Source organism: Panthera uncia, chromosome A2 (assembly GCF_023721935.1).
Source record: "Panthera uncia isolate 11264 chromosome A2, Puncia_PCG_1.0, whole genome shotgun sequence".
In the NCBI taxonomy this organism is placed as follows: domain Eukaryota; kingdom Metazoa; phylum Chordata; class Mammalia; order Carnivora; family Felidae; genus Panthera; species Panthera uncia.
In genome coordinates, this window is record NC_064816.1 from 91,457,796 (window position 1) to 91,469,247 (window position 11,452).

Below are 11,452 nucleotides of genomic sequence, written 5' to 3' on the forward strand. Positions count from 1 at the left end.
ATGTTGTCAATTTTTTTAAATTAATTTTGTTTTATTGGTTTATAAGGGTAAAGATTTACCTCTGGGACTTTACCAATAATCAATCTTTCTAGTTAAGTGAAATTACTTACCGCTGTCCCTCCAGATATAAAGTAGTCCTGAAATGTTAGAAATAGTCTCTTTAACACTCCTTATTAAGGACAATAAACTAAGGGTAAATGGGGGGTGGGGGAGAGGGGAAAGTGGGTGATGGGCAGGGAGGAGGGCACTTGTTGGGATGAGCACTGGGTGTTGTATGGAAACCAATTTGACAATAAATTATATTTTTTAAAAAAAGAAATAGTCTATGTGAGTTTCTAAAATCTATTTCTAAATGGAAGGAGCTCTCATATTTGAGTTAATATTTACTGTTATATATAAGTATATAGTTATATGCATAAATATTGTATTTTTAAGCTACCTTACAATCAATGTAAAACAATAACATCTTTTTTAGAAATCTTTAAACTTCAGACTTTAAGAAGACTTGAAATTATTAATCTCTCATGAATCCTCTCATTTTGCAGATATGAGATATTGAAACACAGTAGAAGCGAGCAAGAGAATACATGTGTTATACCCCCTTAACCAGTAAGTATTCTATGACTTATACTACATGCACTTACATATACTACCAAAGGTTATTTCATACTTACTTAGGCAATCACTTATGTTTGTTTTAAGTGATGTCTGTAGGTAAAGGAGATTGGTTCTTTTGAAAAATAAGTGCCATATTTCCTATCCAAAGCTTTCTGATTACAAATATATTTTAAATGCATATTGTAAAGCACTAAGAAGAGTAGGAACAAAAGTATAATGATTGTTGGGTTAGGATGGTGTATTATCAATTTTTCCCCCTCTCAGATTTCTGCAAAGAGGTTTAATATTTAATGATTTGTGAAATGTTGTCAGTACCTCCAGTAAGAGCAGTGACTACTACCTCATTGTCATTAGTGGTGTATTACAGTATAACCTGTATATACCTTGCCTGTATTTCATTCATTGGTTCAGTAAACATTAACTGAACACCTGTACATTTCAGGCCTTGTTTTCAGGATGGGGGTGGCATATAGTGGAAAACAAGACAAAACCCCTGCCCTCCTGGGCCTCACTCTCAGACTGAGTGTCTGAAGCTCTACATACTTCCCCCACTTCACCACCCCCCAAGACCATAGCTGATCCATGTCCTACTATGTTGATGTAATTAAGAAGAAAGGGTGGTTGTAAACACTGGTGGCCTCTCTGTGTGGTAGAAAACCAGAGGCAGGGAGTAAGCAGTGATGAAGAAACAGAATAAAAGGGATAAGTAGTTGCAACATGGTGGAGGGGAGTTTTTCCTAGTGTCACCCACTTGGGGTCCATGGGCTCTCTAAACAGTAGAAATTAACTAGAGGCCAAAGGGGAGCTCCAGGCAAAGATTTTTTTGAGGCTTATTCTGGAGCACAAGGGAGACAACACAAAGGAAAGAGTCTTTCAGGCTGATTCCCCTAACATAGGCCAGGGAAACTTTTTAAAGAGACAAAGGAGGGAAAGGAGTGACATTGAAGCATGTAAAGCCAGGGATTTCTTGGCGCTTGCACACTTAAAGATTTTGCTTCTTCATGTGTTGCACGTCTAATTAGCATGTTAAATCTCCACCCATGTTAAATCATTAGAATGATTTTTAGTATTATAACGAGGGGGTAATTTGGTGAAAAGTCAGAAGTAAGGTCCACCCGGGCCAGACTAGTTTGGTTCCATCTTCCCCAGTGTTTATAGTTCGGCCTCTCCTTTACATAATCATTCTGCTTCCACAATCCTCCCAGATGTGCTACTCAAGAAACAGAGTGTCAGATATCAAGGAAAGCTAGATTTCATGGTCAGGGGTGAGGAGCCCAAGTCAGTCCCTACTCTGTCTTACTATAAGCTGTTCTACAGTTATCATCTTTCAGAGTTTTTTATAGTCTAAAGTAATTCAAGTTTTAAGTTAAATTTGTTTTGTTACATGTTTCTTTTAAAATTTCCTTCTCTTAAACTATGGTAATATTAGATGGTATATGTGTTTTTAAATGACTTTACTTGAGAAAAGAAGAAGTTGCCAAGTCTGTATTGGAGCATCTCCTCTCCCTTTTTTTTCATCCAAAAGCCTGTTGCAGGGGAAAGCTAGACTCTGGAGCCCTCCCTCCCAGAATGGGACTTAAGACACACGGGATGAGCTCAAAGTCAAGTCTGGATACAGAATCTTGCTGTATTCAGAAGCACCTCTGCCCTTTTATAACTAAATATTTTTTTTTTTATTGTGACCAAAGTGCCTGTATGCCCTGCTCTGCCCAGGCAGTGTCCTTAGTTTTTCATGCAAATAGACTTTCCGCAAACACAGCCCCTTGGTTGACCACTCATGTTTGAATCTCAGCAAGACCCAATTAAGGTCAGAACAGATGTAGCCCTTCAGTGCTCCACCCTCCACCCACTACAGCAATACCCAGACTCCTAGATTTAGTAGACAAATGCCATCCCCACCCCACAACAGCTTCCTAGACAGACCTACCAGCTTCCTACCAGTGTAGTTTGAAGGCCCTCAGAGGAACATCAAGTCTCTTCTTCCATTCTCTTGCCAGAGGTCATTTTGTATGCTTATGAAAACACATGAAAAGGCTATAGATTGCTTACTGCTGAGTAAAGCAGTAGGTAAAGTTACCCTGATAATCACAGGTTAACACTCTTTCTGTTTGTAAGCAACCAAAATAAAAAAAAAAAAACATAAACAAAAACAAAACAAAAAACTTAGTTTAATCCCCCCACCCCTTTTTCAAAACAGTTGCTTTTTAACAACCTTGGATTTCTTTTGAAATCTAAAGATTTGACTGTTGGCAACTTACTTTCTCTGAAATGTGTCTAACTGGGGTCTAGAGAGACTTCTTGAGTCAGCCTTCCTACTCCCACACTCATTACCACAAGGGTATGTCGCAAGGAACTGGATACTTAGCCTGGCAAATTTGCTGATTCCAGACACGATATGATCCTGGATTCCCACAGTAGTTAGAGTGCCACCATCAGCAGGACAGAGTCGGCCAAGTGAAACACAGTAATAATTTGGGATCCCATTCAGCCTCAATTCCATTCAACCTGGTGAGTTTAAGTACCTTGTGGTTGTCTGATCTTATAGTACCATGCTTTCAATTCAATTTCGATTCTTAATCACTGGTGGAAAATAGTGATCTTACCACAGAGGAAGGGAGTAAATATTCACAAAATAGAATAAGATCTTCCTTGTCCAAAACTGTCTCACTTCCTCTTTACAGTATTTCTTGAAATTCCACCTTTAGAAATTTATTCCTTGGTATTTGTAGCATGGTGATTTTAAATGCTAAACATATGTTCTAAATTTAATTTTTATTTATTTGAGAGAGAGAGAGAGAGCATGCACATTTGAGTGGGGGATGGGGGAAAGGAGCAGAGAGAGAGAGAGAGAGAGAGAGAATTGCAATCCGGCTCCACACTCAGCACAGAGCCCAATGCAGGACTCAATCCCATGACCTGGGATCATGACCTGAGCCAAAATCAAGAGTAAGATATTCAACTGCCTGAGCCACCCAGGTGCCCCTAAATCCTAAACATATTTGAAAGTGTAAATAAATTAAGCCAATAGTCAACAAGCTTTTTCTATAAAGGGCCAGATAGTAAATATTTTAGGTTTTATGGATCATATACCAGCTTTTTTGCACATTCTTCTTTTTTCTTTCTTTTTTCACAGCCATTTAAAAAATGTAAAAACTGTTAGCTCAAAGGGTACCTGGCCACTGGTCATAATCTGCTGACACCTACATTAAACTATGTTAATAGTATTTAAAAACATCATATAACACTGTCTGCCAGATACTATTCTAATCATTTCACCTGTATTACTCCATTTAAATCTGTGATGGAAATAATATTATCTCCATTTTATGCATGAGGAAACTGAGATAGAGGCTAAGTTGCCTAAGCTCACACAGCTAATAAGTAAGTAGAACCTAAGAAGTCCACTCCAGAGTGTGTAATTGTAACTGCAATGCTATGCTGACACCCAGAGAAACAATATTTTAATCCACTGTAGAAACTATAAAAATAGAAATATTTTTCTATAGAAAATAGAAAAAGAGGGCAAAAAAATTCACCCATAATTCTGTCACCTAGAAATAATCACTATTTACATTTTGTTTATATTCTTCCAGAATACTCCTAAACATAAAATTCTTTTCTTTATTCAGCCTATGAGGTAGGTATAATTTATACATGAGGAAACTGAAGCTTAGATGGATTAAGTGACTTTTTCAAGATCATAAAGGTAATATGTGTGTGGAACTAGGATTTCAACTGAGGTTGTTGCTTCCAGAACCTGTGCTCTTAACCCCTGGCCTAGACTGTTCTTGAGTTTATGCTTACTTGTCACATTTAACAAGACCTTTTCCTTATCATATTTTAAAAAAGTCACTCATATTTTCTTCCAGTACTTAATTATTTTTCTTGTTTTTCCTTTAAATCTTTGAGTCATCTGTATTTTTTTTAATGGTTATTTATTTTGAGAGAGAGTGCATGTGCACATGAGCAGGGGAGGAGCAGAGAGATAGGGAGAGAGAATCTCAAGCAGGCTCCATGCTGTCAGCACAAAGCCCAACATAGGGCTCAAACTGCCAAACCATGAGATCATGACTTGAGCTGAAATCAAGAGTTGGATGCTTAACTGACTGAGCCACCCTGGTGCCCCAAGTCATCTGTATTTTATTTTGTAATAAGAAGCAAGGTAGAGATTCAGTTCTGTTTTTTTTCCAAGTTGGTAGTCAATTGTTACAACATCATTTAATGTGTACTTTCTTTGCCCACTGCTTTGAAATGCATCTTTATCATATACTAAATTACAAAGTAATCAATTTTGAATGACTGCATTCCATTTTTGGAAGAGATTTCTCAAAGTTTTGTTGTGATGATCTAACTTAAGGGTTGATATGAAGAAAGGAAAGTAGATTTCAGCCTGGTGTTATGAGAATTTTTCTTTATGGATGATTTATCCCTTAAAAAAAATAAATACCAAGAATTCAGATGAGCATATTTAGCTCCAACTCTACAGCTCTTATACAAGTATGAAAAGTGGAAACTCAGCTTGAAGGAATATTGATGATTATCTTGTCCAACCCCCAAATTTATACATAAGGAAATAGACCCAATGTGGTAAAAGATTACTTTTCTAATAAATAATAGTGTCTATATACTACATAGACTTCTTTCAAATGCAAGCAAATACAACTCAAATACAACTCAACTAATTCAAGTAAAAAATGGGGGAAATTTTTTTATCTTATAACATGAGAGGAAAAGGGGCAGAGATTTCCTCAGGCATTACTAAATCCAAGAATTAAATTAGGTCCATAGCTCTCTCTGCATCTCATCTCAGATACAGAGGGATGCTTCCCTCTGTATGTATCCCTCATTCTTTCAGTCTCGTCTGTGGGACAAAATACTGGTTGCAAGCATCTCTAAGGCTACATCCTTTTAACAAGACAGAAGAGAGAAATTCTCTTAATCTTGAACATAAAATCCAAAATAAGGGATTCTTATTGGCTTTCCTGGAGTCATGTGACCACCCCCATTATTTCAGGGGAAGTGTGAGGCAAGCGGCGTATAATGTGATGGGTGTTATTGTTGCTAGAATGAAGAAAGGTAAGTTGGGCAGACAAAAACTCTATTACTATAGTTGGAGAGCCAGAATTGAACTTGAGATCTTTGATCTCCTATCTCAATCCCCTTCTCATTCCTGCATTAATTCATTTAACACATATTTACTGAGCACTCTAGCAAGATTGTATTTAGCTCCAAGTAACAGTGGTAATTTACACAGCAAAAGGTCTAGAGATAAGAGTGGGTTTTGGCATTGTTTTATATCAGGTAGCTGCACAGTTTCCCAAGCACAACACTGTACTTCCTTGCCTCTGATCCTTTGCCCACTCCTCTGTTCACCATCTCCACTTGTCAGGTACTCTCTTAGTCTCAGTTTGTTAGGGCTATTATAACACAAAGGCCATAGACTAGGTTGTTTAAACAACAGACATTTATTTGTCACAGTTCCAGATCCAGGTGGTGACAGATTTGGTGTTTGGTGAAGTCCCACTTACTGGTAGTTGACTGTCTTTCTCACTGTGTCTTTACACAGCAGAAGGGAGTAAGAAAGCCCTTTGTGGTCTCTTTCATGAGGGCACTAATCCCATTCATAAAAGCTTCAACCTCATAACCTAATGACTTCCCAAAGGAAGGCCCTACTGCCTAACATCATCACATTGGATATTAGGATTTCAACATATGAATTTGGGGGGAAACACAAACATTGAGTCCATAATGGTAACTTAACCTAGAAAAGATAATACCATCTCTCCCTGAAGCCTTTCCAGACCCCATTCAGAATACATCTTTCCCATTTCTGTATTTCTGTAGCACTTTGTGTAATCATTGTTAACACCAAATTTATTCTGCCTTGTATTTAAATTAATATGGTGCATTCATATCAATCTCTGTTATATCGCAATTTCTTAAGGGCACAGACTCTCATTCATCTTTGTGGAATCCAGGTGCCAGCTGTCCTCCCATCATCTGGTTCTGCCAGCTGTACATCCTATCCTCCTTTCTAGACCCAGAAGTCTAGAACCCAAAACCACTTAAAGTTCTGCCAGAGTAAACCATATCACCTGAAAACATCACTGAGCAAAGCAGACTCCACTGCAGGCTTTGTCAAGGAAGTTACATAACACATTACACAGAATATCAACTCTCAGGGCACCTGGGTGGCTCAGTCGGATAAGCATCCAACTTCAGCTCAGGTCATGACCTCGCAGTTCATGAGTTTGAGTGCCACATCGAGTGAGCATGAGCTCCACTTTGGGTGAGACCTGTTTCTTTCTCTCTCTCTCTCTCTCTCTCTCTCTGTCTCTCTCTCCATCTCCGCCCATGCTCACTTGCACCCTCTCTCTTCAAAAAAAAAAAAAAAAAGGAAAGGAAGGAAAAAAAGAAATAAAATCAACTCTCAGATCCTCACTGGCTCACATTTTCTTCTTCCTGGATCATCCTCCAGACTTCAAACTCCTTTCCCCAATTTTTTGCCTAAATTCAGAGGTGCTCCAGCCCTATCTGTACACTGGCACATCTAAACCCAGCATTAGGCTCCATAAAATAAAGTCCTGTCTAGGTAACAGGTCTCACTCTTCCCAATAGTGGGGTTTCAAAACAGATAATATTAAATCATGCTTATAATAGTTAACATTTGTTATTTACTATGTATAATGTACAGGCATCCCTGCAAGGCATAAGTTATTTCCATTTTACAGTTAAAAAAAGGGAATCAGGAAAAGGGTAAATAAATAAATAAATAAATAAACCTTACACAGCCAGAAAGTAAGAATCAGAAATCAAAATCAAACCCAGGAAATTTGAACCCAGAGTCTGGGCCCTTAATAATTAAACTCTACTAACCTCTATAGCACCTAATACAATGCCTTTCCTGGTAAGTACTCCAAATATTGGTTGGATTAAATTTACTTATATTTCTAAGATCATCAGAAATATCCTAGTTTCTTATGTTTCTTTTTTTCCCAGAAGTAAAAATTTATTTTTGTTTATGAAATACCAAATATCCATTGTAGGAAAAAACAAATTCTGTTAAACTAAAGCAAAAATTATGAGTATATTGCAACTTTTTGGTAGTTTTATTTTTCTCAGCTTTATTGAGATATAATTGGCAAATAAAAGTTATATAATATTTAAAATGTACAGCATGATGATTTGATATATCTATCCATTGTAAAATGATTACCATAATCAAACAAATTAACATCCATCGCCTCACATAGTTACTATTATTTTATACTGTGGTAAGAACACTTTAGACCTATTGTTAGAAAATTTCAAATGTACAATATTATTAACTATAGTCACTAATGCTGTACGATGGATATCTAAAGCTTTCTGTTTGTTCTGGTATTAACTGAATGAACGAACTGACTAATTTACTGACTATGCAACTCAGCTCCCTTATCTGAAAATTCATTCATTCAGTTGGTCATTTAATATTTATGCATCTACTCAGTGGGCACTAGAGAAACAATGAAGCATAAGAAACCCTCCCTGCCTTTAACAGGTCTGTGGAGATATTCACAGTCCAAAAGAGAAGTGTTAAACCAGATAATATTGAAGGTCCCTTCCAGCTCTAAAATTTTGTGATTCTGTTGAATGGGAAGTTTGCTCTGGTGGTAGATTACTGTCCTTGTCTAGACATTGGGAAGGAGAGATGAGAGTGCTTGTCAAAGGATCACTGAGGACAGAATTTAAGGCTGCCCCTAAACCAAATAGCAAAGAACAGGAACCCTTGCCTACTGCCATCCAGCCTTCCTCACTGTACTCCTAACTCCACTATGGGTTCAGATGGCTGGTGTCCTTCTGCTTCCCTTTGAGTCCTCCAAACCCCATTTTGACACAAGGCAAGCCAACTGATTATGAAGTGTTCCCTACTCCAGAGCTGCCCATAGAGTATCTCTCTTCACCTTTACCCATGATCTTGACCTTTCCACTCTGTTTCTCTTGTATCCTGCTGTTCTCAGTCCTAGTTGCACATCATCCAGGGAGCTTTTTACACATACTGACACCCAGCTCTCCACCTCACACATACTGATGCCCAGCTCTCCACCTCTAGGGATTCTGATTTAATTGGTTTAACATGAGGCCCAGATACAGCTCTAGTTTTGGGGGGGGGGGCTGTTTTGTTTTCTTCTTAATCCTCAGCAGATGATTCTAATGTATAGCCAGAATTGAGAACTACTACCTTAGCCACAAATAGCTTAATTTTCCCCAGCTGGTTAAGGCCACTCTCTGGATTCTGGGACCAATTCTGTTTGCAGCCAGTAAAAATTCAAAGAACCTTAGCTAGCAGCTCAGCAGCTCAGGGCTTAATCCCGCTGTGGCCTAGACTCCCAGTTCCAGCAATTAAAGACTGTTGTTATTCCTTGTGATTAACCTCCTACCCCAAAGGAACATGGGGGAGTAAAAGAAGGTGAAACGGTTGCTGGGGAGGCAAAGCTAGAGTTAAGCAGGTGTTTACTCTAATGCCCTCACGCTCCTTCTGCCCCTTCTGCCATTCCCTGCTTAAACCTCGGTAACAATAAAGAGTATTATCCTGAATAAAGAGTGTCACTTGGTGACAGCCATAGACAGGAAATTATCTAACCTCACATCTCTCAGCCACACATATGTCAACCTGCCAGATGTTTTTCTTTATTTCAGTACACACACTTCTGTTAGTGATACCTGAATAATCTCTTTCCCTAAGATATTTCATCTTTAATCTCCTTTCCTTTTTTTCTCCCTCTTTTAAACTTGTATTTAGCTAAATCCAGAATCTTCTCCCATCTCTTAATCCATTTCTACAAACCTCCCTCGACATAACTGTGATCATGCCTAAGCATAAGACTAATACCAGCAGTGTCTTTAAACCAGAACAAAGGGAGGTAACATTTTTGAAAGTGCAGTTTTGATGTGAAAAGAAAACCTCTAGAGTCCATGAAAGTGCTAATAAAACTCTTCACAATTCCCACAAAAATCTATATTCTCTTTATTGTCCTCTAATAAAACCTTTTATTCAGGAACCAGCATTCAACTTAAATATTATTTTTAATCAGTTTGTTGTTTTCTGCTTTGATACCTATTTTACACAGTTTTGGTTTTTACTGTTTTATTGAGCTGTTAATTTCCATATATATATTATATATATATATATATTTTTTAATTTACATCCAAATTACTTAGCATATGGTGCAACAATGATTTCAGTAGTAGATTCCTTAATGCCCCTTACCCATTTAGCCCATCCCCCCTCCCACAACCCCTCCAGTAACCCTCTGTTTGTTCTCCATATTTAAGAGTCTCTTATGGTTTGTCCCCCTCCCTGTTTTTATATTATTTTTGCTTCCCTTCTCTTATGTTCATCTGTTTTGTCTCTTTTTTTAATTTTTTTTTTCAACGTTTTTTATTTATTTTTGGGACAGAGAGAGACAGAGCATGAACGGGGGAGGGGCAGAGAGAGAGGGAGACACAGAATCGGAAACAGGCTCCAGGCTCCGAGCCATCAGCCCAGAGCCTGACGCGGGGCTCGAACTCACGGACCGCGAGATCGTGACCTGGCTGAAGTCGGACGCTTAACCGACTGCGCCACCCAGGCACCCCCATCTGTTTTGTCTCTTAAAGTCGTCATATGAGTGAAGTCATATGATTTTTGTCTTTCTCTGACTAATTTCACTCAGCATAATACTGTCCAGTTCCATCCACGTAGTTGCAAATGGCAAGATTTCATTCTTTTTGATTGCCAAGTAATTCTCCATTGTATATATACACCACATCTTCTTTATCCATTCATCAGTTGATGGACTCTTTCCATACTTTGGCTATTGTGGCTAGCACTGCTATAAACATTGTGGTGCATGTGCCCCTTTGAAACAGCACACCTGTATCCCTTGGATAAATACCTAGTAGTGCAATTGCTGGGTCGTAGGGTAGTTCTATTTTTAATTTTTTGAGGAGCCTCCAGACTGTTTTCCAGAGTGGCTGCACCAGCTTGCGTTCCCACCAGCAATGCAAAAGAGATCCTCTTTCTACACATCCTTGCCAACATCTGTTGTTGCCTGAGTTGTTAATGGTAGCCATTCTGACAGGTGTGAGGTGGTATCTCCTTGTGGTTTTATTTTGTATTTCCCTGATGATAAGTGATGTTGAGCATTTTTTCATGTGTCGGTTGGCCAACTATTTTTTCTACTATTATTTATTATAGCACTTTATTTTATAGATTAGAGTATTCCCCACCCCCTTACTCTCAAAGGACACGTTCCAAGACCTCCATTGGATGGATGCCTGCAACCGTGGATAGCACTGAACCCTGTATATACTATTGTTTTTTCCTGTACATACTTACCTATGATAAAGTTCAATTTATAAACTGGGCACAATAAGAGATCAACAATAATAATAAAAGCAATTATGACAATATACTGTAATAAAAGTTACATGAATGTTGTCTCTCTCCCTCTCTCAAAATATCTTACTGTAATGTACTCACTCTTCTTTTGATGGTGTGAGATGATAAAATGCATACATGATGAGATGAAGTGAGGTGAGTGATGTAGGCATTGTGACATAACATTTGGATACTATTGACTTTCTGCTGATTCGTCAGGAGAATCATCTGCTTCCCGACTGCGGTTTACCGCAAATTGAAACCACAGAAAGCGAAACCACAGATGAAGGGGCCTATTGTATTCTCAGATTAGCACCACCTATAACACTGTCTTAATCTAAAATTCTACTTTGGGTACCAAAGCTTTGGAACCCAGTTCATCTGTAAATTGAAGACTACACTCCCTTAACTAAGAAGTTTGCTTTCTAAGGT